We start from the raw sequence: 23,198 nt of genomic DNA on the forward strand, positions 1-23,198 counted from the left end.
TGGGCCTGTTACAAAAGACATACAGAAACTGGAGTTTCCGCACATGTAACAGACCCATTACTGATAATGAATAGACAAAGATTCCAATCATCACAAAGATGTATCTGTAGCAGCTTATTGCAGAAAGTGTTTTCTTTTTCTGAAATAAAGCATTTTATACCATCCTCTAAGGCTCCTGATGTGCCCCTGACTGGTGTAACTACATCTCTTACCTCACTTGTTACTCAGTGATTTATGTCACGTGTAGTAATCCCACTATCTGACCCATTATAGTTCTGATCTGTCAAGCAAAAGCTTATTTGTAAAAACATGAAAATAATACTTACAGGGACAGTCCTTATCATCCCTGGCCAGGAGAGGTCCGGCGTCCCGCTTTCTCTTCCCTCCTGTCATTGCAGAATAGACATTGCATATTTTAAGTTAGAGATATTTCATTTTAGTACAGATACATAATCATATAATAGTATAGTATTTTTTGTATGAACATGTAAATATTTATAAGGTTTCACTATCGGTTCATTGTTGTAGGCTATGGGGGTACCCAATTAGCCACGATAATGCGGTTTTGCAATATTTTATTGCACCTGTGATAACTTGGTATCCAATTAGCTGCAAAACGTTATAGGCTAATGGGCCCTACACACATGCCGATATTACTGCACGATATGAATGATCTCGTTCATTAATAAACGAGATAACGTTCATATCGTGCAGTGTGGAGTCACCAGCGATGAACGATGCGCGGCCCCGCGCTAGTTCATTGCTGGTGACATGTCGGCTGAGCATGCAGGCCAGTATGGACGAGATCGTCCATATTTGCCTGCACGTCTATGGAGCTGGGTGATGGGGGAGTGAAGAAACTTCACTCCCCCCGTCACTGCCCCCCCTGCCGCCGGGTCGCCCGTCGGCCACCTCGGCGGCACATCGCCTAATGTGTAGGGCACTTAAAAGTCTCTATAGCAGGCATTCCCAACCACGGTCCTCAAGGCACACCAACAGTGCAGGTTTTAGTGATATCCAGGCTGCAGCACAGATGGTTAAATCAAAATAACTCAGCTACTAATTAAGTCACCTGTGCTGAAGCCTGGCTATCACTAAAACCTGCACTGTTGGTGTGCCTTGAGGTCTGAGGACCATGGTTGGGAATGCCTGATCTATAGGATTTATCACTAATTTCTCTTCACCATCTCTGAGCAGGGGATAAGTAGTGCAAAATCCCTATTTTAAGGTAAAATGTCAGGATTTGGTTTAGAACTCCTGGGACACCCCCCTGAATGACTAATTAGGCACTTAGATATTTTCAATTATTTTTAATTGGCCAATAATGACATAATTTTGGGGTCAAAGATGCAAAGTTATGGAAATTGGGGTACAAGGTATGGAACAGGTATATTAGGGTGCTTTATGAGTGTATAAAGTGTTTTTAGACTTGCAGGTGGGAGTAATCGGTCCATTTCCACTTTTTTTAAAGTCCTCTACAATGACCCCCAAAAAAACGTAATACCCATTTTTTATGTACCCCAGATTTAATAAGAGCACTTATTTTGCTGTACAAAAAAATAGCTTTCTATAATTTTTTCACATTAAAAAAAAAATGCATATAACAGCCATTTGAGCCAATTTATTACACCAAATAGTGTTATTATGGCCACTAATAGACTTCTATAATATTTTCCTATATTAGTTTGGCTTCTTGGAGGGGTACAGGTAGATTTCCCCATTTCTCCTATACTTATCTCTGATTTTGCTGGCTAGAATTAGGCGATTCCTGTTATCACCATTTTGGAATAGGATAAGTGCTATAAACAGGAGCGCACAGGCTGCAATAAGCTGATAGGTGATATGTGTGATAAATTTAGCCGCGAGTGCTATATAACCTCTAGCTCATCTTCCTACTCAGTGGTAATGAGTGGTAACCCCGGAGGTTAGTGCGGTGCACAGGGCAGTGGTGAGGAGATGGCACACAGATGAACGTATATGTTTGATGTGTGAACAGAATGCCGACATTGTCATACTATCAACATTGAAAATGTAGACAGAATGTTAATAACCGATTTCAGGGTTATATTTAGGCTGCAGTCAGAGTTAAGGTTATTTGGATAACTCTATGGAAAATCAAATTGTCAACATGCTAACTCACAATGTCGACATACTGGCTCTATCAACATTATGTCAGTGTCAACATTAACTTGTCAACATCCCATCAATGTTAACAGTCTGACCATGTCAACATTAAGGTTATAGAAGTTTCTTACAGTATAAAGTATAATTATTGTGTGTTAGCGTAAGACACCACCATTGTTAGAAGGTGCCTCTGGAAGATGCCTGTCTCTTTAGTACTGAGCTAATAAGCAGGGAACAGTATTATTACCTATTCCGGAACCGCCTGCCTTAGATGGTACGTCCTTTCTCTCCTCCGGTGGTGCCAGCCTTCTTTTCTTATCACCTGATGAGTACAATGTAAATGTTATTCCATATTTGCTCCTACACACATAGGCGCTGATGCAGAGCTGAAGTCTGTGCATGGAGCATATGTTGCATGTTATCTCACTGCGCATGTTCCATGACAAAGCGTACACAGCTATGGGCAATGCAGAGCCATACCATCTCAGACGCATTGCTAGTTGTGTAGAGTTGGCGGCATTAGACATTCTCCTATAGGCTTATAGAGGGAGTTACAATGCATTGCCGGCTATACAGAGCTGTGCGCACAGCTAAGTACACCTGTTGTCTGACGGATCTTTTGTACTGGGTATAGTGCTGGCTCATATGCAGACTGATAATGAAGCTGGCTATAGTACCAAGCGTATGGATAGGGGCGGGGCGATCACAAAGATGTGTATAACTCTGCATATGGGATATTATTGGTATCAGTGGCCCAGTCTATGGTCAGTATACTGCTGTGATGCAGGTAGGCAACTATGAGCCAAAGGAAACTGTTGGCATGTACCTTACCACCGGCAGAGCCACCCAAATATCCTAAGGATCCAGGTGACAGTCAGAGGTGGATTAAGACCTCACGGGGCCCTAAGCAAGATACCGGTTTTGGGGCCCCCCTCCCTCAAACCATCAATAGCACTATATTTTCATTCCTGATTTATGCCTCTTACAGTATTTGTTGTTTTTCCTCCTTATGTTCTATTACAGTATATTTCTTCCCCCTTCACTGATTATACCAAGTCGCCTAAGCTCTAATTTCCATTATTACACCACTCAATTACTGCAGTTTAGATCTGAGCTCCCCTCACTGAATGTAGCAGGTCCCCATACCCCATTATTACACCCTCACTTACTGACCGCATTGTATATGAGTTATCGAGGCTTACAACACTGCAGGACTGGAGACACAGGCATGTGCTGGATTCGGCATCCAACAGCTGTCTAATCACTGACAGCCTGTCAGGATTATTCAGCCAGCCCAGTGCTCTGACATTTTTGCCAGCGGTCGCGTCCGACGGAAATGCCCTACATACAGCCTTATCGGCGGGCCCCCCTGGGACTCACAGGGCCCCCTGAGACCCACGGGACCCTAAGCAGCTGCCTTGGTTGCCTTGTGGTAAATCCTCTTCTGGTGACAGTGCATGCGTGACCTGAGCTCACACATGCTACAACCACAGGACAGTCAGTGCTGAGGCATCAGAGGCATCAGATTGAATACCTATATGCAAACTGCCACTCACATAGGAGAAGGCTCTGAAGACAGACAGAAACTGGAGTTTCCGCACATGTTACAGACCCATTACTGATAATGAATAGACAGAGATTCCAATCATCACAAAGATGTATCTGTAGCAGCTTATTGCAGAAAGTGTTTTCTTTTTCTGAAATCAAGCATTTTATACCATCCTCTAAGGCTCCTGATGTGCCCCTGACTGGTGTAACTACTAGAGATGAGCGGGTTCGGTTTCTCTGAATCCGAACCCGCCCGAACTTCATGTTTTTTTACATGGGTCCGAGCGACTCGGATCTTCCCGCCTTGCTCGGTTAACCCGAACGCGCCCGAACGTCATCATCACGCTGTCGGATTCTCGCGAGGCTCGGATTCTATCGCGAGACTCGGATTCTATATAAGGAGCCGCGCGTCGCGGCCATTTTCACACGTGCATTGAGATTGATAGGGAGAGGACGTGGCTGGCGTCCTCTCCGTTTAGAAATTAAAATAGATAGGAGAGTGAGAGTGAGACACTTCATTTACTTACTGGAGCTTAGGAGGAGTTATACTAGTGACTGATGACCAGTGACCTGACCACCAGTGCAGTTTTATAATTTATTATTATTTAATAATCCGTTCTGTTCTTGTTCTCTGCCTGAAAAAAACGATACACAGTGACTCAGTCACACTCACATACCATATCTGTGCTCAGCCCAGTGTGCTGCATCATCTATGTATAATATCTGACTGTGCTCACACAGCTTAATTGTGGGGGAGACTGGGGAGCAGTTATAGGTTATAGCAGGAGCCAGGAGTACATATTAAACAGTGCACACTTTTGCTGCCAGAGTGCCACTGCCAGTGTGACTGACCACTGACCACTGTGACCAGTGACCTGACCACACTGACCACCAGTATAGTATATTGTGATTGAATGTCTGCCTGAAAAAGTACACTCGTCGTGTGACTTGTGTGGTGTTTTTTTATTCTATAAAAATTAAAAAACTCATTCTGCTGACAGACAGTGTCCACTCCAGCAGGTCCGTCATTATATAATATATACCTGTCCGGCTGCAGTAGTGATATATATATATTTTTTATATCATTATTTATCATCCAGTCTACTAGCAGCAGACACAGTACGGTAGTTCACGGCTGTAGCTACCTCTGTGTCGGCACTCGGCAGTCCATCCATAATTGTATACCACCTACCCGTGTTTGTTTTTTCTTTCTTCTTTATACATGCTACATCTCATTATCATCCAGTCTATATTAGCAGCAGACACAGTACAGTACGGTAGTCCACGGCTGTAGCTACCTCTGTGTCGGCACTCGGCAGTCCATCCATAATTGTATACCACCTACCCGTGTTTTTTTTTCTTTCTTCTTTATACATACTACATCTCATTATCAACCAGTCTATATTAGCAGCAGACACAGTACGGTAGTTCACGGCTGTAGCTACCTCTGTGTCGGCACTCGGCAGTCCATCCATAATTGTATACCACCTGCCCGTGGTTTTTTTTTTCTTTCTTCTTTATACATACATACTACATCTCATTATCATCCAGTCTATATTAGCAGCAGACACAGTACAGTACGGTAGTCCACGGCTGTAGCTACCTCTGTGTCGGCACTCGGCAGTCCATCCATAATTGTATACCACCTACCCGTGTTTTTTTTTTCTTTCTTCTTTATACATACTACATCTCATTATCATCCAGTCTATATTAGCAGCAGACACAGTACAGTACGGTAGTCCACGGCTGTAGCTACCTCTGTGTCGGCACTCGGCAGTCCATCCATAATTGTATACCACCTACCCGTGGTTTTTTTTTTCTTTCTTCTTTATACATACTACATCTCATTATCAACCAGTCTATATTAGCAGCAGACACAGTACAGTACGGTAGTCCACGGCTGTAGCTACCTCTGTGTCGGCACTCGGCAGTCCATCCATAATTGTATACCACCTACCCGTGTTTTTTTTTTCTTTCTTCTTTATACATACATACTACATCTCATTATCATCCAGTCTATATTAGCAGCAGACACAGTACAGTACGGTAGTCCACGGCTGTAGCTACCTCTGTGTCGGCACTCGGCAGTCCATCCATAATTGTATACCACCTACCCGTGTTTTTTTTTTTTCTTTCTTCTTTATACATACTACATCTCATTATCATCCAGTCTATATTAGCAGCAGACACAGTACAGTACGGTAGTCCACGGCTGTAGCTACCTCTGTGTCGGCACTCGGCACTCGGCAGTCCATCCATAATTGTATACCACCTACCCGTGGTTTTTTTTTCTTTCTTCTTTATACATACTACATCTCATTATCAACCAGTCTATATTAGCAGCAGACACAGTACAGTATGGTAGTCCACGGCTGTAGCTACCTCTGTGTCGGCACTCGGCAGTCCATCCATAATTGTATACCACCTACCCGTGGTTTTTTTTTTCTTTCTTCTTTATACATACTACATCTCATTATCATCCAGTCTATATTAGCAGCAGACACAGTACAGTACGGTAGTCCACGGCTGTAGCTACCTCTGTGTCGGCACTCGGCAGTCCATCCATAATTGTATACCACCTACCCGTGTTTTTTTTTTCTTTCTTCTTTATACATACTACATCTCATTATCATCCAGTCTATATTAGCAGCAGACACAGTACAGTACGGTAGTCCACGGCTGTAGCTACCTCTGTGTCGGCACTCGGCAGTCCATCCATAATTGTATACCACCTACCCGTGGTTTTTTTTTTCTTTCTTCTTTATACATACTACATCTCATTATCATCCAGTCTATATTAGCAGCAGACACAGTACAGTACGGTAGTCCACGGCTGTAGCTACCTCTGTGTCGGCACTCGGCAGTCCATCCATAATTGTATACCACCTACCCGTGTTTTTTTTTTCTTTCTTCTTTATACATACTACATCTCATTATCAACCAGTCTATATTAGCAGCAGACACAGTACGGTAGTTCACGGCTGTAGCTACCTCTGTGTCGGCACTCGGCAGTCCATCCATAATTGTATACCACCTACCCGTGGTTTTTTTTTTCTTTCTTCTTTATACATACATACTACATCTCATTATCATCCAGTCTATATTAGCAGCAGACACAGTACAGTACGGTAGTCCACGGCTGTAGCTACCTCTGTGTCGGCACTCGGCAGTCCATCCATAATTGTATACCACCTACCCGTGGTTTTTTTTTTCTTCTTTATACATACTACATCTCATTATCATCCAGTCTATATTAGCAGCAGACACAGTACAGTATGGTAGTCCACGGCTGTAGCTACCTCTGTGTCGGCACTCGGCAGTCCATCCATAAGTATACTAGTATCCATCCATCTCCATTGTTTACCTGAGGTGCCTTTTAGTTGTGCCTATTAAAATATGGAGAACAAAAATGTTGAGGTTCCAAAATTAGGGAAAGATCAAGATCCACTTCCACCTCGTGCTGAAGCTGCTGCCACTAGTCATGGCCGAGACGATGAAATGCCAGCAACGTCGTCTGCCAAGGCCGATGCCCAATGTCATAGTACAGAGCATGTCAAATCCAAAACACCAAATATCAGTAAAAAAAGGACTCCAAAACCTAAAATAAAATTGTCGGAGGAGAAGCGTAAACTTGCCAATATGCCATTTACCACACGGAGTGGCAAGGAACGGCTGAGGCCCTGGCCTATGTTCATGGCTAGTGGTTCAGCTTCACATGAGGATGGAAGCACTCAGCCTCTCGCTAGAAAACTGAAAAGACTCAAGCTGGCAAAAGCACCGCAAAGAACTGTGCGTTCTTCGAAATCCCAAATCCACAAGGAGAGTCCAATTGTGTCGGTTGCGATGCCTGACCTTCCCAACACTGGACGTGAAGAGCATGCGCCTTCCACCATTTGCACGCCCCCTGCAAGTGCTGGAAGGAGCACCCGCAGTCCAGTTCCTGATAGTCAGATTGAAGATGTCAGTGTTGAAGTACACCAGGATGAGGAGGATATGGGTGTTGCTGGCGCTGGGGAGGAAATTGACCAGGAGGATTCTGATGGTGAGGTGGTTTGTTTAAGTCAGGCACCCGGGGAGACACCTGTTGTCCGTGGGAGGAATATGGCCGTTGACATGCCTGGTGAAAATACCAAAAAAATCAGCTCTTCAGTGTGGAGGTATTTCAACAGAAAAGCGGACAACAGGTGTCAAGCCGTGTGTTGCCTTTGTCAAGCTGTAATAAGTAGGGGTAAGGACGTTAACCACCTCGGAACATCCTCCCTTATACGTCACCTGCAGCGCATTCATAATAAGTCAGTGACAAGTTCAAAAACTTTGGGCGACAGCGGAAGCAGTCCACTGACCAGTAAATCCCTTCCTCTTGTAACCAAGCTCACGCAAACCACCCCACCAACTCCCTCATTGTCAATTTCCTCCTTCCCCAGGAATGCCAATAGTCCTGCAGGCCATGTCACTGGCAATTCTGACGAGTCCTCTCCTGCCTGGGATTCCTCCGATGCATCCTTGCGTGTAACGCCTACTGCTGCTGGCGCTGCTGTTGTTGCTGCTGGGAGTCGATGGTCATCCCAGAGGGGAAGTCGTAAGCCCACTTGTACTACTTCCAGTAAGCAATTGACTGTCCAACAGTCCTTTGCGAGGAAGATGAAATATCACAGCAGTCATCCTGCTGCAAAGCGGATAACTGAGGCCTTGACAACTATGTTGGTGTTAGACGTGCGTCCGGTATCCGCCGTTAGTTCACAGGGAACTAGACAATTTATTGAGGCAGTGTGCCCCCGTTACCAAATACCATCTAGGTTCCACTTCTCTAGGCAGGCGATACCGAGAATGTACACGGACGTCAGAAAAAGACTCACCAGTGTCCTAAAAAATGCAGTTGTACCCAATGTCCACTTAACCACGGACATGTGGACAAGTGGAGCAGGGCAGGGTCAGGACTATATGACTGTGACAGCCCACTGGGTAGATGTATGGACTCCCGCCGCAAGAACAGCAGCGGCGGCACCAGTAGCAGCATCTCGCAAACGCCAACTCTTTCCTAGGAAGGCTACGCTTTGTATCACCGCTTTCCAGAATACGCACACAGCTGAAAACCTCTTACGGCAACTGAGGAAGATCATCGCGGAATGGCTTACCCCAATTGGACTCTCCTGTGGATTTGTGGCATCGGACAACGCCAGCAATATTGTGTGTGCATTAAATATGGGCAAATTCCAGCACGTCCCATGTTTTGCACATACCTTGAATTTGGTGGTGCAGAATTTTTAAAAAAACGACAGGGGCGTGCAAGAGATGCTGTCGGTGGCCAGAAGAATTGCGGGACACTTTCGGCGTACAGGCACCACGTACAGAAGACTGGAGCACCACCAAAAACTACTGAACCTGCCCTGCCATCATCTGAAGCAAGAAGTGGTAACGAGGTGGAATTCAACCCTCTATATGCTTCAGAGGTTGGAGGAGCAGCAAAAGGCCATTCAAGCCTATACAATTGAGCACGATATAGGAGGTGGAATGCACCTGTCTCAAGTGCAGTGGAGAATGATTTCAACGTTGTGCAAGGTTCTGATGCCCTTTGAACTTGCCACACGTGAAGTCAGTTCAGACACTGCCAGCCTGAGTCAGGTCATTCCCCTCATCAGGCTTTTGCAGAAGAAGCTGGAGACATTGAAGGAGGAGCTAACACGGAGCGATTCCGCTAGGCATGTGGGACTTGTGGATGGAGCCCTTAATTCGCTTAACAAGGATTCACGGGTGGTCAATCTGTTGAAATCAGAGCACTACATTTTGGCCACCGTGCTCGATCCTAGATTTAAAGCCTACCTTGGATCTCTCTTTCCGGCAGACACAAGTCTGCTGGGGTTGAAAGACCTGCTGGTGAGAAAATTGTCAAGTCAAGCGGAACGCGACCTGTCAACATCTCCTCCTTCACATTCTCCCGCAACTGGGGGTGCGAGGAAAAGGCTCAGAATTCCGAGCCCACCCGCTGGCGGTGATGCAGGGCAGTCTGGAGCGACTGCTGATGCTGACATCTGGTCCGGACTGAAGGACCTGACAACGATTACGGACATGTCGTCTATTGTCACTGCATATGATTCTCTCACCATTGAAAGAATGGTGGAGGATTATATGAGTGACCGCATCCAAGTAGGCACGTCACACAGTCCGTACTTATACTGGCAGGAAAAAGAGGCAATTTGGAGGCCCTTGCACAAACTGGCTTTATTCTACCTAAGTTGCCCTCCCACAAGTGTGTACTCCGAAAGAGTGTTTAGTGCCGCCGCTCACCTTGTCATCAATCGGCGTACGAGGTTACATCCAGAAAATGTGGAGAAGATGATGTTCATTAAAATGAATTATAATCAATTCCTCCGTGGAGACATTGACCAGCAGCAATTGCCTCCACAAAGTACACAGGGAGCTGAGATGGTGGATTCCAGTGGGGACGAATTGATAATCTGTGAGGAGGGGGATGTACACGGTGATATATCGGAGGATGATGATGAGGTGGACATCTTGCCTCTGTAGAGCCAGTTTGTGCAAGGAGAGATTAATTGCTTCTTTTTTGGTGGGGGTCCAAACCAACCCGTCATTTCAGTCACAGTCGTGTGGCAGACCCTGTCACTGAAATGATGGGTTGGTTAAAGTGTGCATGTCCTGTTTATACAACATAAGGGTGGGTGGGAGGGCCCAAGGACAATTCCATCTTGCACCTCTTTTTTCTTTAATTTTTCTTTGCGTCATGTGCTGTTTGGGGAGGGTTTTTTGGAAGGGACATCCTGCGTGACACTGCAGTGCCACTCCTAGATGGGCCCGGTGTTTGTGTCGGCCACTAGGGTCGCTTATCTTACTCACACAGCTACCTCATTGCGCCTCTTTTTTTCTTTGCGTCATGTGCTGTTTGGGGAGGGTTTTTTGGAAGGGACATCCTGCGTGACACTGCAGTGCCACTCCTAGATGGGCCCGGTGTTTGTGTCGGCCACTAGGGTCGCTTATCTTACTCACACAGCTACCTCATTGCGCCTCTTTTTTTCTTTGCGTCATGTGCTGTTTGGGGAGGGTTTTTTGGAAGGGACATCCTGCGTGACACTGCAGTGACACTCCTAGATGGGCCCGGTGTTTGTGTCGGCCACTAGGGTCGCTTATCTTACTCACACAGCTACCTCATTGCGCCTCTTTTTTTCTTTGCGTCATGTGCTGTTTGGGGAGGGTTTTTTGGAAGGGACATCCTGCGTGACACTGCAGTGCCACTCCTAGATGGGCCCGGTGTTTGTGTCGGCCACTAGGGTCGCTTATCTTACTCACACAGCTACCTCATTGCGCCTCTTTTTTTCTTTGCGTCATGTGCTGTTTGGGGAGGGTTTTTTGGAAGGGACATCCTGCGTGACACTGCAGTGACACTCCTAGATGGGCCCGGTGTTTGTGTCGGCCACTAGGGTCGCTTATCTTACTCACACAGCTACCTCATTGCGCCTCTTTTTTTCTTTGCGTCATGTGCTGTTTGGGGAGGGTTTTTTGGAAGGGACATCCTGCGTGACACTGCAGTGACACTCCTAGATGGGCCCGGTGTTTGTGTCGGCCACTAGGGTCGCTTATCTTACTCACACAGCTACCTCATTGCGCCTCTTTTTTTCTTTGCGTCATGTGCTGTTTGGGGAGGGTTTTTTGGAAGGGACATCCTGCGTGACACTGCAGTGACACTCCTAGATGGGCCCGGTGTTTGTGTCGGCCACTAGGGTCGCTTATCTTACTCACACAGCTACCTCATTGCGCCTCTTTTTTTCTTTGCGTCATGTGCTGTTTGGGGAGGGTTTTTTGGAAGGGACATCCTGCGTGACACTGCAGTGACACTCCTAGATGGGCCCGGTGTTTGTGTCGGCCACTAGGGTCGCTTATCTTACTCACACAGCTACCTCATTGCGCCTCTTTTTTTCTTTGCATCATGTGCTGTTTGGGGAGGGTTTTTTGGAAGGGACATCCTGCGTGACACTGCAGTGACACTCCTAGATGGGCCCGGTGTTTGTGTCGGCCACTAGGGTCGCTTAGCTTAGTCATCCAGCGACCTAGGTGCAAATTTTAGGACTAAAAATAATATTGTGAGGTGTGAGGTATTCAGAATAGACTGAAAATGAGTGTAAATTATGGTTTTTGAGGTTAATAATACTTTGGGATCAAAATGACCCCCAAATTCTATGATTTAAGCTGTTTTTTAGTGTTTTTAAAAAAAAACACCCGAATCCAAAACACACCCGAATACGACAAAAAAAATTCGGTGAGGTTTTGCCAAAACGCGGTCGAACCCAAAACACGGCCGCGGAACCGAACCCAAAACCAAAACACAAAACCCGAAAAATTTCCGCCGCTCATCTCTAGTAACTACATCTCTTACCTCACTTGTTACTCAATGATTTATGTCACATGTAGTAATCCCACTATCTGAACCATTATAGTTCTGATCTGTCAAGCAAAAGCTTATTTGTAAAAACATGAAAATATTACTTACAGGGACAGCCTGACTTATCCCTGGAGAGGCGTGGTCCGGCGTCCATCTTCCTCTTCTCTCCTGTCATTACAGAATGGACATTGCATATTTTAAGTTAGAGATATTTCATTTTAGTACAGATATATAATCATATAATAGTACAGGTTGAGTATCCCTTATCCAAAATGCTTGGGACCAGAGGTATTTTTGGATATGGGATTTTTCCGTATTTTGGAATAATTGCATACCATAATGAGATATCATGGTGATGGGACCTAAATCTAAGCACATAATGCATTTATGTTACATATACACCTTATACACACAGCCTGAAGGTAATTTTAGCCAATATTTTTTATAACTTTGTGCATTAAACAAAGTGTATATACATTCACACAATTCATTTATGTTTCATATACACCTTATACACACAGCCTGAAGGTCATTTAACACAATATTTTTAATAACTTTGAGTATTAAACAAAGTTTGTGTACATTGAGCCATCAAAAAACAAAGGTTTCACTATCTCAGTCTCACTGAAAAAAGTCTGTATTTCAGAATATTCCGTATTTCAGAATATTTGGATATGGGATACTCAACCTGTATAGTATTTTTTGTATGAACATGTAAATATTTATAAGGAGTCTACGCCCAGCATACCGGCGCCGGGATTCCAACCACCAGCATGCCAGCAGTGGGGTGAGTGCAAAAGAGCACCTTGCGAGCACGCTGCGCTCGCCACACTGCGGGCACGGTGGTGTTCTACGTACGTCATGCTATTTATTTCCCCTCCAGGAGTGTCGTGGACCCCACAAGAGGGAGTATAGTTGTTAATATGTCGGTTGTCGGGATGTCAGCACCGGTATGCTGAGCGCCGGGATCCTGACAGCCAGCATATTAAATGCTTCCCATTTATACGCTTTCAGTATCAGTTCATTGTTGTAGACTATGGGGCTACCCAATTAGCCACGATAATGCGGTTTTGCGATATTTTATTGCTTTTGCGATAACTTGGTATCCAGTTGGCTGCAAAAAGTTATAGGCTAAAAGTCTCTATAGGATTTATCACAAATTTCTCTTCACCATCTCTGAGCCGGGGATAAGTAGTGCAAAATCCCTATTTTCAGGTAAAATATCAGGATTTGGTTTAGAACTCCTGGGACACCCCCATGAATAACTGATTAGGCACTTAGATATTTTAAGTTATTTTTAATTGGCCAATAATGACATAATTTTTGGGGTAAAAAATGTAAAGTTATGGAAATTGGGGTACAAGGTATGGGACAGGTATATTTGGGGGCTTTATGAGTGTAACAAGTGTTTTTAGACTTGCAGGTGGGAGCAAACGGTCTGTTTCCCAAAAATTGTTGAAGTCCTCTAAAATGACCCAAAACAAAATTATACCCATTTTTTTATGTATCCCAGATTTAATGAGAACACTTATTTTGCTGAACAATAAGAAATAGCTTTCTATAATTCTTACACATAACAAATGCATATAACAGCCATTTGACCCATTTGAAATAGTGTTATTATGGCCACTAATAGTGTTATTATGGCCACTAATAGACTTCTATAATAATTTCCTATATTAGTTTGGCGTTTTAGGAGTACAGGAAGATTTTCTTATTTTCTCCTATACTTATCTTTTGCCCTCTAGAATTATCACACACATCCCATTATCTCCATTTTGGAATAGGATGGGTGCAATAAACGGGAAAGTGACAATGAGCAAAGTAAAAAATGAGGTGCCTCTGTGCGCTAATATGGAGCAGCCTAGGCAGTATCTTGAAAAGGAATCACAAACAATTCCCCCAAAACAACCACAATGCAACAACAATACAAAATACAGCGCCTGGGCGCTCCCAGTGGAACACTTCCCTTGATGTAAATGATAGGAAGCGTCTTGAAATTTCTCTCTTCTGGATGGGTCTTGGGAAGTTCTTGTACATGCAAGAGAGGACAAATATGCACCGCACTCTTCGTGTATTACTTCCAAACAATAAAGAGTATCACTCCCCCTTCCCCTGAAAAACGTATGTCCAGTCGGTAGGGTGTTGGGGGAACTCCCCCTTCCGATTCACTTACACAGCTAAACAGTAAATCAGCATATCACAGAACAATGTGGTGATGTGAGTCCTATTTGCAAGATATTCAGTTTCACGGGGAACACTCTCCCCTTCCCAATACACTTACACGGATGTGAAAATCAAGAGGCATTCATAATCAACAATCCCTGATTAAATGCACCGTCACCAAGTGAAGAAGAAAGCCGGGGTTACCCCCTTGCAAAGCACTCACAGTCAGATGGATATATCACAGGCCTGTAAGGTGGGTCTCTAGAATTCACTCCTAGTCTCCAGCCTTTGACTCAATTTCTCCCAAAAATGAGAATCAGAGAAAAGGAGGTTTGGAGTAAAAGTAGGATTTATTAAAACAAACAACCACTAGTAAAAACAATGGTGATCATACCCTGGAGGGTCGGAGGGGAAGAAGATGGTATACAGACAAAACGGGGCCCCGTCAATCTGATCTCCTCCTGGTCTCCCACGGGTATGTTCTTCCAAGATAGATCTCTCCACCAACGCGTTTCGGCCCGTTCCAGGGTCTTTGTCAAGACCAGGAGGAGATCAGATTGACGGGGCCCCGTTTTGTCTGTATACCATCTTCTTCCCCTCCGACCCTCCAGGGTATGATCACCATTGTTTTTACTAGTGGTTGTTTGTTTTAATAAATCCTACTTTTACTCCAAACCTCCTTTTCTCTGATTCTCATTTTTGGGAGAAATTGAGTCAAAGGCTGGAGACTAGGAGTGAATTCTAGAGACCCACCTTACAGGCCTGTGATATATCCATCTGACTGTGAGTGCTTTGCAAGGGGGTAACCCCGGCATTCTTCTTCACTTGGTGATGGTGCATTTAATCAGGGATTGTTGATTATGAATGCCTCTTGATTTTCACATCCGTGTAAGTGTATTGGGAAGGGGAGAGTGTTCCCCGTGAAACTGAATATCTTGCAAATAGGACTCACATCACCACATTGTTCTGTGATATGCTGATTTACTGTTTAGCTGTGTAAGTGAATCGGAAGGGGGAGTTCCCCCAACACCCTACCGACTGGACATACGTTTTTCAGGGGAAGGGGGAGTGATACTCTTTATTGTTTGGAAGTAATACACGAAGAGTGCGGTGCATATTTGTCTTCTCTTGCATGTACAAGAACTTCCCAAGACCCATCCAGAAGAGAGAAATTTCAAGACGCTTCCTATCATTTACATCAAGGGAAGTGTTCCACTGGGAGCGCCCAGGCGCTGTATTTTGTATTGTTGTTGCATTGCAATAAACGGGAGAGCACAGGCCGCAATAAGCTGATATTTTGGGAGATAGGTGCGTCTAACCTTAGCCGCAAGTGCTATATATAACCTCTAGCTCATCTTCCTACTCAGTGGTAATGAGACCTCCAGAGGTGAGTGGGGTGCACATGGCAGTGGTGAGGAGATGGCACACAGGTAAAGGTATATGTTTGACATGTCAACACTGACAGAATGCCGACATTGTCATAATATCAACATTGAAAATGTAGACAGAATGTTGACAACCGATTTTAGGGTTATGTGTAGGCTGCAGTCAGGGTTCAGGTTATTGGATAAGACCCCTTTCACACCGCCAATGCTGGATCCCACCCGGGAATTGGAAATGGGTCCTTCCTGTGTTGGATCCGGCACTGAACCCTAACAGCTGGCTTCCCGACCATATGCCGGGACGGTTGCCATAGCGGCAGGGGGCGGACCTGGCAGTGCTGGGAGATGAGCTCATCTACACGCATGGATCCGGGAACCGGTTCACGCTGCCACTGACCCGGTATTCAACTTGGAAATAACACTGCTTTATTCCCGAGTTGAATTACTGGGTCAGGCGATACAGGAATTCAACCATGGCCCTTTCACACAGCACGCCGACCCATGTCGACCCGGCAATATGCCAGGTCGATACTGCGTTATTTGTGTGGTGTGAAAGGGGTATTACTCTATTGAAAACCATTGTCAACATGCTAAGTCACAATGTCGACATACTGGCACTATCAACATTATGTCAGTGCCAACTTTTGACTTTTCAAGATCCCAATCTGACCATGTCAATATTCAGATAACAGAAGTTTCCTACAGTATAAAGTATAGTTATTGTGTGTTAGTGTAAGACACCACCGTAGTTAGAAGATGCCTCTGGAAGATGCCTGTCTCTTTATTACTGAGCTAATAAGCAGGGAACAGTATTATTACCTCTTCTGGAAGGGCCCGCCGCCACTGAGATCTTTATTTCCTCCTCCGGTGTTATTCTCCTTTTTTTTGCACCTGATAAGTACAATGTAAATGTTATTCTATATTTGCTCCTACACACATAGGCGCTGATGCAGAGCTGAAGTTCTTTACATCTACTAATGGTGCTCTGATGCTGATCATCAGATAATGTAAATGAATGGACCTATATGCATGTTTTATGACAGGCATTCACTTTAATAAATGCTGATTTTGCCTGCAGCTTGTTCATAAGGGGCATATTAATCAATTATCAGGTTTTAGACCCAATAATTGTAAGGTTTTATTGTTGCTATTTTGCGACAAGAAGACATTAAGTTTTACCCAATTGTACTTATATACACATGCCGAATTTGTTAAAACAGGAAAATTATACTTACAGGGCAGCTCCTTGTCTTTGACCAGACAGGGCCCCTGGCATCGCTTCCTCTTCTCACCTGTCATTGCAGAATGGACATTGTATATTACAAGGTGGATTTATTTCATTTTATCATTAGTACAGATATATAATTATATAATAGCATAGTATTCTTATTATAAACATTTAGGTATTTTTTTGTATGAATGCGGTAAATAAATGTATATTGGTGCTGTTGGTTCAGTGTTGTAGGCTAAGCCATGAATTATTGGCAAATCATCCATAGATGAGGGAAGACAGTCCATCTCCTCCCAACCTGATTGCTATGTAACCTTTAGCTTCATCTTCCTACTCAGTGCTGACCTTGGAAATTAGACCCCCAGAGGTGAGCGGGGTAACTGAGGCAGCGTGAGGAGATGGCACACATGTCCCAGAAGTGAGTGTGGTCCCTGGGGCAGCAGTGAGATGGCACACATGTCCAAGAGGTGAGTGAGGTGCCCTGGGCAGTGGTGAGGAGATTGCACACAGGTCCCAGAGGTGATTGGTGTCCGGGGACAGCAGTGAAATGACACACAAGCCCCAGAGGTGATTGGAGTCCTGGGGCATCAGTGAGATGACACACAAGCCCCAGAGGGGAGCGGGGTCCCAAGGCAGCTGGGTGAAATGAGTGCCCACCCCCTCACTCAGCACACATCGCGCTGTGCTGAGCGGGAGGAGAGATGTGTGCTGAGCGGTCTGTGACAGATCGCTCCGCATACATCTAAAGACATGTGTACTGGCCTTAAGTAGTCTAACATTTGAGCCTCAGCTGGTGGTGGAAAGAGTGTTAAAAAGCACCTAAACTGAATTACACACTATCAACATATCTGATGTACCTGGGGACCTATATAGACCTCTGGCCTCCAGCTGCTTACTTAAAACTTTAATTCCACAAGAGTGGGTGTATGTGGTATTCATTCCCCCTGCCCCCATCCCTGATAATCTGGTTAGTTCCTCTTCTGTTCCCAGGGGATGATCCTATTAGCCACAATAATAATAGGGTAATATGTTCGATCCCTTAGTCTCTGCTTCTGATCCAAACCTCCTGTGTCTCCCTTTCTTATTCCAAAGCCTAGTTTACCAAAATTGATCAGATGTACAATATTGTTATTGAATGTACTCCCTCTCCTTTAGAATGCTAGTGTGTGTGACTGTGAGTGCGTGTGTTGGCATTAAAATCTTGTGTGTTTTTGTGCTAAAACTAGGTAGGAAGCAGCAGAGTCTGACACCTGTTCTGAGTCTGGCAAATATTCCTGCTTTTGGGAAGCTGTATCCTGACTGTAGGGACTACTATGAGTAATGTCCCACTTTACCCTGCTCTGTCAATCCACCCCTACCAGCAGCAAATAACGTGCTGTACTATCTGGTGATAGAATAATACTGCATTACACAGCAGCGTCACACTACTCCTCCATTATGTGGGAGGCCTGTGTATAGCGTTGGAGCTGTCATTAGTGGGCAGAGTCAGTGGTACTGACTCTATTCCTTTCCACGTGGAGCAGCAGGGGTTGCAGCTGCTGTGAAGGCCACAGCTTCTCTCTACCAATCATGCAGCTGGTGGGAACCTGGGGTGTGGGGAGGGCCTTGGGTTACAGGTGATAATGATAGAATGGTGGGGGAGCATATGTGACATGGGGTGAGTGGGGAGGGCATACGGCACACATTCTCACCTTGTCACAGATGATGGTGCTGAGGCCCAAGCACTTCTCATACACAGTTACACTACATTAATAAAACATCCATTCACCTCTAGCATAGAAGTGACCTAGAAAGTACAACTATGGATAGTCATGTTTTGTTATATCTAAACAAACATTCTGTGATAAACAGCATACTTACCACTGGAGGGTGAAGAGGAGCTTGGTTGGCCCGAGTTCTTGTTCACCTAAAATGAAAATTTGCTTTTTTATACAAGATCAAATTAATAGTCTCATTAAGACAGATCATTATAATAGATTTTAAAAAATATATTTTGGAATAGTCTGAATTGTTTTGCATTGTATAGTAAGAAGTGAGGCTATACCTACTCTGCATCCCTAGACCCAATCACAATGCGGCCTCCTATAGTCCAGATTCCTTAAGCACTGCCTGATTGGTGAGCTGCATGGGTTAAAGGGGATGTAAGTAAAATATGTTGGGTCTGGACGGTGGGGTAAGAATCTGGACTAAGGCACCTCTATAATTGTGCTGCTTAGACGAGGATATGACCTAAATTCATGACTGGAACAGACCAGATGGTTGTCTTATTCTGGCATAGCATAACTGAATAGAGAATAACCAGACAATCCTTAAATCTAGTAAATCACTGGCCGCAATGTCAGACCATAAAGAAAATACCCCTGATCTTCAAACTTCATGTTTAATGTACAAAATGATGCCAGAAGCTTACACCCAAACAGACTGGAAACTTTACAGGATGCTCACCAGCCTAAGATTATCAAGTAAAGCTGCCGGCCAGAAAAGAAGATAGATAGCCACCGGAGCCATAGCAAATTCATTCACAAATACATACACATTCGTAGCCTATGGGCAAGAACAAGAATATCGATTGTAAGGGTAGCCCTATGGCTACACAGACTGGCCGCGGCAGTAGCGATACTGGCGCCATGTTTCAATATGTACATGATCACAGCTGAAGGCAGGTACATGCCCCAGAAATAGCCATGTCACGTCTGCCACTCCCCATTATCTGCCACATACGGTCCCTTCCTATGAATCTGCGATTAATATCTTAGTGTGAGCACAATCACAACAAAGCCTTGGCATATGCGCAGTGTAATCATGGCACACATGTGCAGTCCGCTGATAATCGCTCTGATGTGTGAACATCAGCATGGCATACACATTCACTAATAATAATTACACAAGGGTAAGATGACAGGCGGAATCTTGCTGCATACTTTTGTCGATGGAAAAAGGTGTCTGGGGTTTATTTAATAGAGGGCAATTTATGTCATGGGATTAAAGCTGAGTTTTACATAAAGGCGGAAATTGGAATTTTGTTCTTGAAACAGCAAAAATAACTGCTTTACATCCCATAGCAAAATGATCAAATATCAGTAAGCTTGCCAAATTGTACATGATCAGATTTACTAGCCAGAGAAATACAATCCATGATTTATGTTCCATGGTGGGCACACTTATTACTACAAATGTATTCCTAACTACACACATTCCACATTGTAGTGTATCTCTGGAAGAAACTGAGAGATAAGTTGTGTGGCGTTATATATGGTGTAGATAGCAAAGGGCCTAATATACCGTTTATCTAGATTGGAAAAGCCTTTATACTATATATGTGTACTATGTAACTCTACTAATGAGCCATCAGGCACAGGTTCCTTTACTTAACATCAGATAGCATAACTGCAATTTACTCTGAAGACTCAGTCCCCTCCATGAAAAAATAATTTACTACTAGGAAAAGAAATCTCTCTGTTACCATTAGAGATGAGCGGGTTCGGTTTCTCTGAATCCGAACCCGCCCGAACTTCATGTTTTTTTACACGGGTCCGAGCGACTCGGATCTTCCCGCCTTGCTCGGTTAACCCGAGCGCGCCCGAACGTCATCATCACGCTGTCGGATTCTCGCGAGGCTCGGATTCTATCGCGAGACTCGGATTCTATATAAGGAGCCGCGCGTCGCGGCCATTTTCACACGTGCATTGAGATTGATAGGGAGAGGACGTGGCTGGCGTCCTCTCCGTTTAGAAATTAAAATAGATAGGAGAGTGAGAGTGAGACACTTCATTTACTTACTGGAGCTTAGGAGGAGTTATACTAGTGACTGATGACCACTGACCAGTGACCTGACCACCAGTGCAGTTTTATAATTTATTATTATTTAATAATCCGTTCTGTTCTTGTTCTCTGCCTGAAAAAAATGATACACAGTGACTCAGTCACACTCACATACCATATCTGTGCTCAGCCCAGTGTGCTGCATCATCTATGTATAATATCTGACTGTGCTCACACAGCTTAATTGTGGGGGAGACTGGGGAGCAGTTATAGGTTATAGCAGGAGCCAGGAGTACATATTAAACAGTGCACACTTTTGCTGCCAGAGTGCCACTGCCAGTGTGACTGACCACTGACCACTGTGACCAGTGACCTGACCACACTGACCACCAGTATAGTATATTGTGATTGAATGTCTGCCTGAAAAAGTACACTCGTCGTGTGACTTGTGTGGTGTTTTTTTATTCTATAAAAATTAAAAAACTCATTCTGCTGACAGACAGTGTCCAGCAGGTCCGTCATTATATAATATATACCTGTCCGGCTGCAGTAGTGATATATATATATTTTTTATATCATTATTTATCATCCAGTCTATACTAGCAGCAGACACAGTACGGTAGTTCACGGCTGTAGCTACCTCTGTGTCGGCACTCGGCAGTCCATCCATAATTGTATACCACCTACCCGTGGTTTTTTTTTTCTTTCTTCTTTATACATACTACATCTCATTATCATCCAGTCTATATTAGCAGCAGACACAGTACAGTACGGTAGTCCACGGCTGTAGCTACCTCTGTGTCGGCACTCGGCAGTCCATCCATAATTGTATACCACCTACCCGTGGTTTTTTCTTTCTTTCTTCTTTATACATACTACATCTCATTATCATCCAGTCTATATTAGCAGCAGACACAGTACAGTACGGTAGTCCACGGCTGTAGCTACCTCTGTGTCGGCACTCGGCAGTCCATCCATAATTGTATACCACCTACCCGTGTTTTTTTTTTCTTTCTTCTTTATACATACTACATCTCATTATCATCCAGTCTATATTAGCAGCAGACACAGTACAGTATGGTAGTCCACGGCTGTAGCTACCTCTGTGTCGGCACTCGGCAGTCCATCCATAATTGTATACCACCTACCCGTGTTTTTTTTTTCTTTCTTCTTTATACATACTACATCTCATTATCATCCAGTCTATATTAGCAGCAGACACAGTACAGTACGGTAGTCCATGGCTGTAGCTATCTCTGTGTCGGCACTCGGCAGTCCATCCATAATTGTATACCACCTACCCGTGTTTTTCTTTTCTTTCTTCTTTATACATACTACATCTCATTATCATCCAGTCTATATTAGCAGCAGACACAGTACAGTACGGTAGTCCACGGCTGTAGCTACCTCTGTGTCGGCACTTGGCAGTCCATCCATAATTGTATACCACCTACCCGTGGTTTTTTTTTTCTTTCTTCTTTATACATACCACATCTCATTATCATCCAGTCTATATTAGCAGCAGACACAGTACAGTACGGTAGTCCACGGCTGTAGCTACCTCTGTGTCGGCACTCGGCAGTCCATCCATAATTGTATACCACCTACCCGTGGTTTTTTTTTTCCTTCTTCTTTATACATACTACATCTCATTATCATCCAGTCTATATTAGCAGCAGACACAGTACAGTATGGTAGTCCACGGCTGTAGCTACCTCTGTGTCGGCACTCGGCAGTCCATCCATAATTGTATACCACCTACCCGTGGTTTTTTTTTTCTTTCTTCTTTATACATACTACATCTCATTATCAACCAGTCTATATTAGCAGCAGACACAGTACAGTACGGTAGTCCACGGCTGTAGCTACCTCTGTGTCGGCACTCGGCAGTCCATCCATAATTGTATACCACCTACCCGTGGTTTTTTTTTTCTTTCTTCTTTATACATACTACATCTCATTATCATCCAGTCTATATTAGCAGCAGACACAGTACAGTACGGTAGTCCACGGCTGTAGCTATCTCTGTGTCGGCACTCGGCAGTCCATCCATAATTGTATACTAGTATCCATCCATCTCCATTGTTTACCTGAGGTGCCTTTTAGTTGTGCCTATTAAAATATGGAGAACAAAAATGTTGAGGTTCCAAAATTAGGGAAAGATCAAGATCCACTTCCACCTCGTGCTGAAGCTGCTGCCACTAGTCATGGCCGAGACGATGAAATGCCAGCAACGTCGTCTGCCAAGGCCGATGCCCAATGTCATAGTACAGAGCATGTCAAATCCAAAACACCAAATATCAGTAAAAAAAGGACTCCAAAACCTAAAATAAAATTGTCGGAGGAGAAGCGTAAACTTGCCAATATGCCATTTACCACACGGAGTGGCAAGGAACGGCTGAGGCCCTGGCCTATGTTCATGGCTAGTGGTTCAGCTTCACATGAGGATGGAAGCACTCAGCCTCTCGCTAGAAAACTGAAAAGACTCAAGCTGGCAAAAGCACCGCAAAGAACTGTGCGTTCTTCGAAATCCCAAATCCACAAGGAGAGTCCAATTGTGTCGGTTGCGATGCCTGACCTTCCCAACACTGGA

The 23,198-nt window shown here is 44.4% G+C and overlaps 1 long non-coding RNA gene across 1 annotated transcript; it reads right to left on the reverse strand.

The window, feature by feature from the left end:
- Positions 1–328: 328 nt before the first annotated feature.
- LOC135050866 (uncharacterized) lies at positions 329–12,233 on the reverse strand. Its single transcript, XR_010241883.1, has 3 exons — positions 12,173–12,233; positions 2,372–2,446; positions 329–386 (listed from the first exon to the last, which is right to left on the reverse strand). It is a non-coding gene; the product is annotated as an uncharacterized LOC135050866 (long non-coding RNA).
- Between the last annotated feature and the right edge of the window lie 10,965 nt (positions 12,234–23,198).

This window comes from Pseudophryne corroboree, chromosome 2 (genome assembly GCF_028390025.1).
Source record: "Pseudophryne corroboree isolate aPseCor3 chromosome 2, aPseCor3.hap2, whole genome shotgun sequence".
NCBI lineage: Eukaryota > Metazoa > Chordata > Amphibia > Anura > Myobatrachidae > Pseudophryne > Pseudophryne corroboree.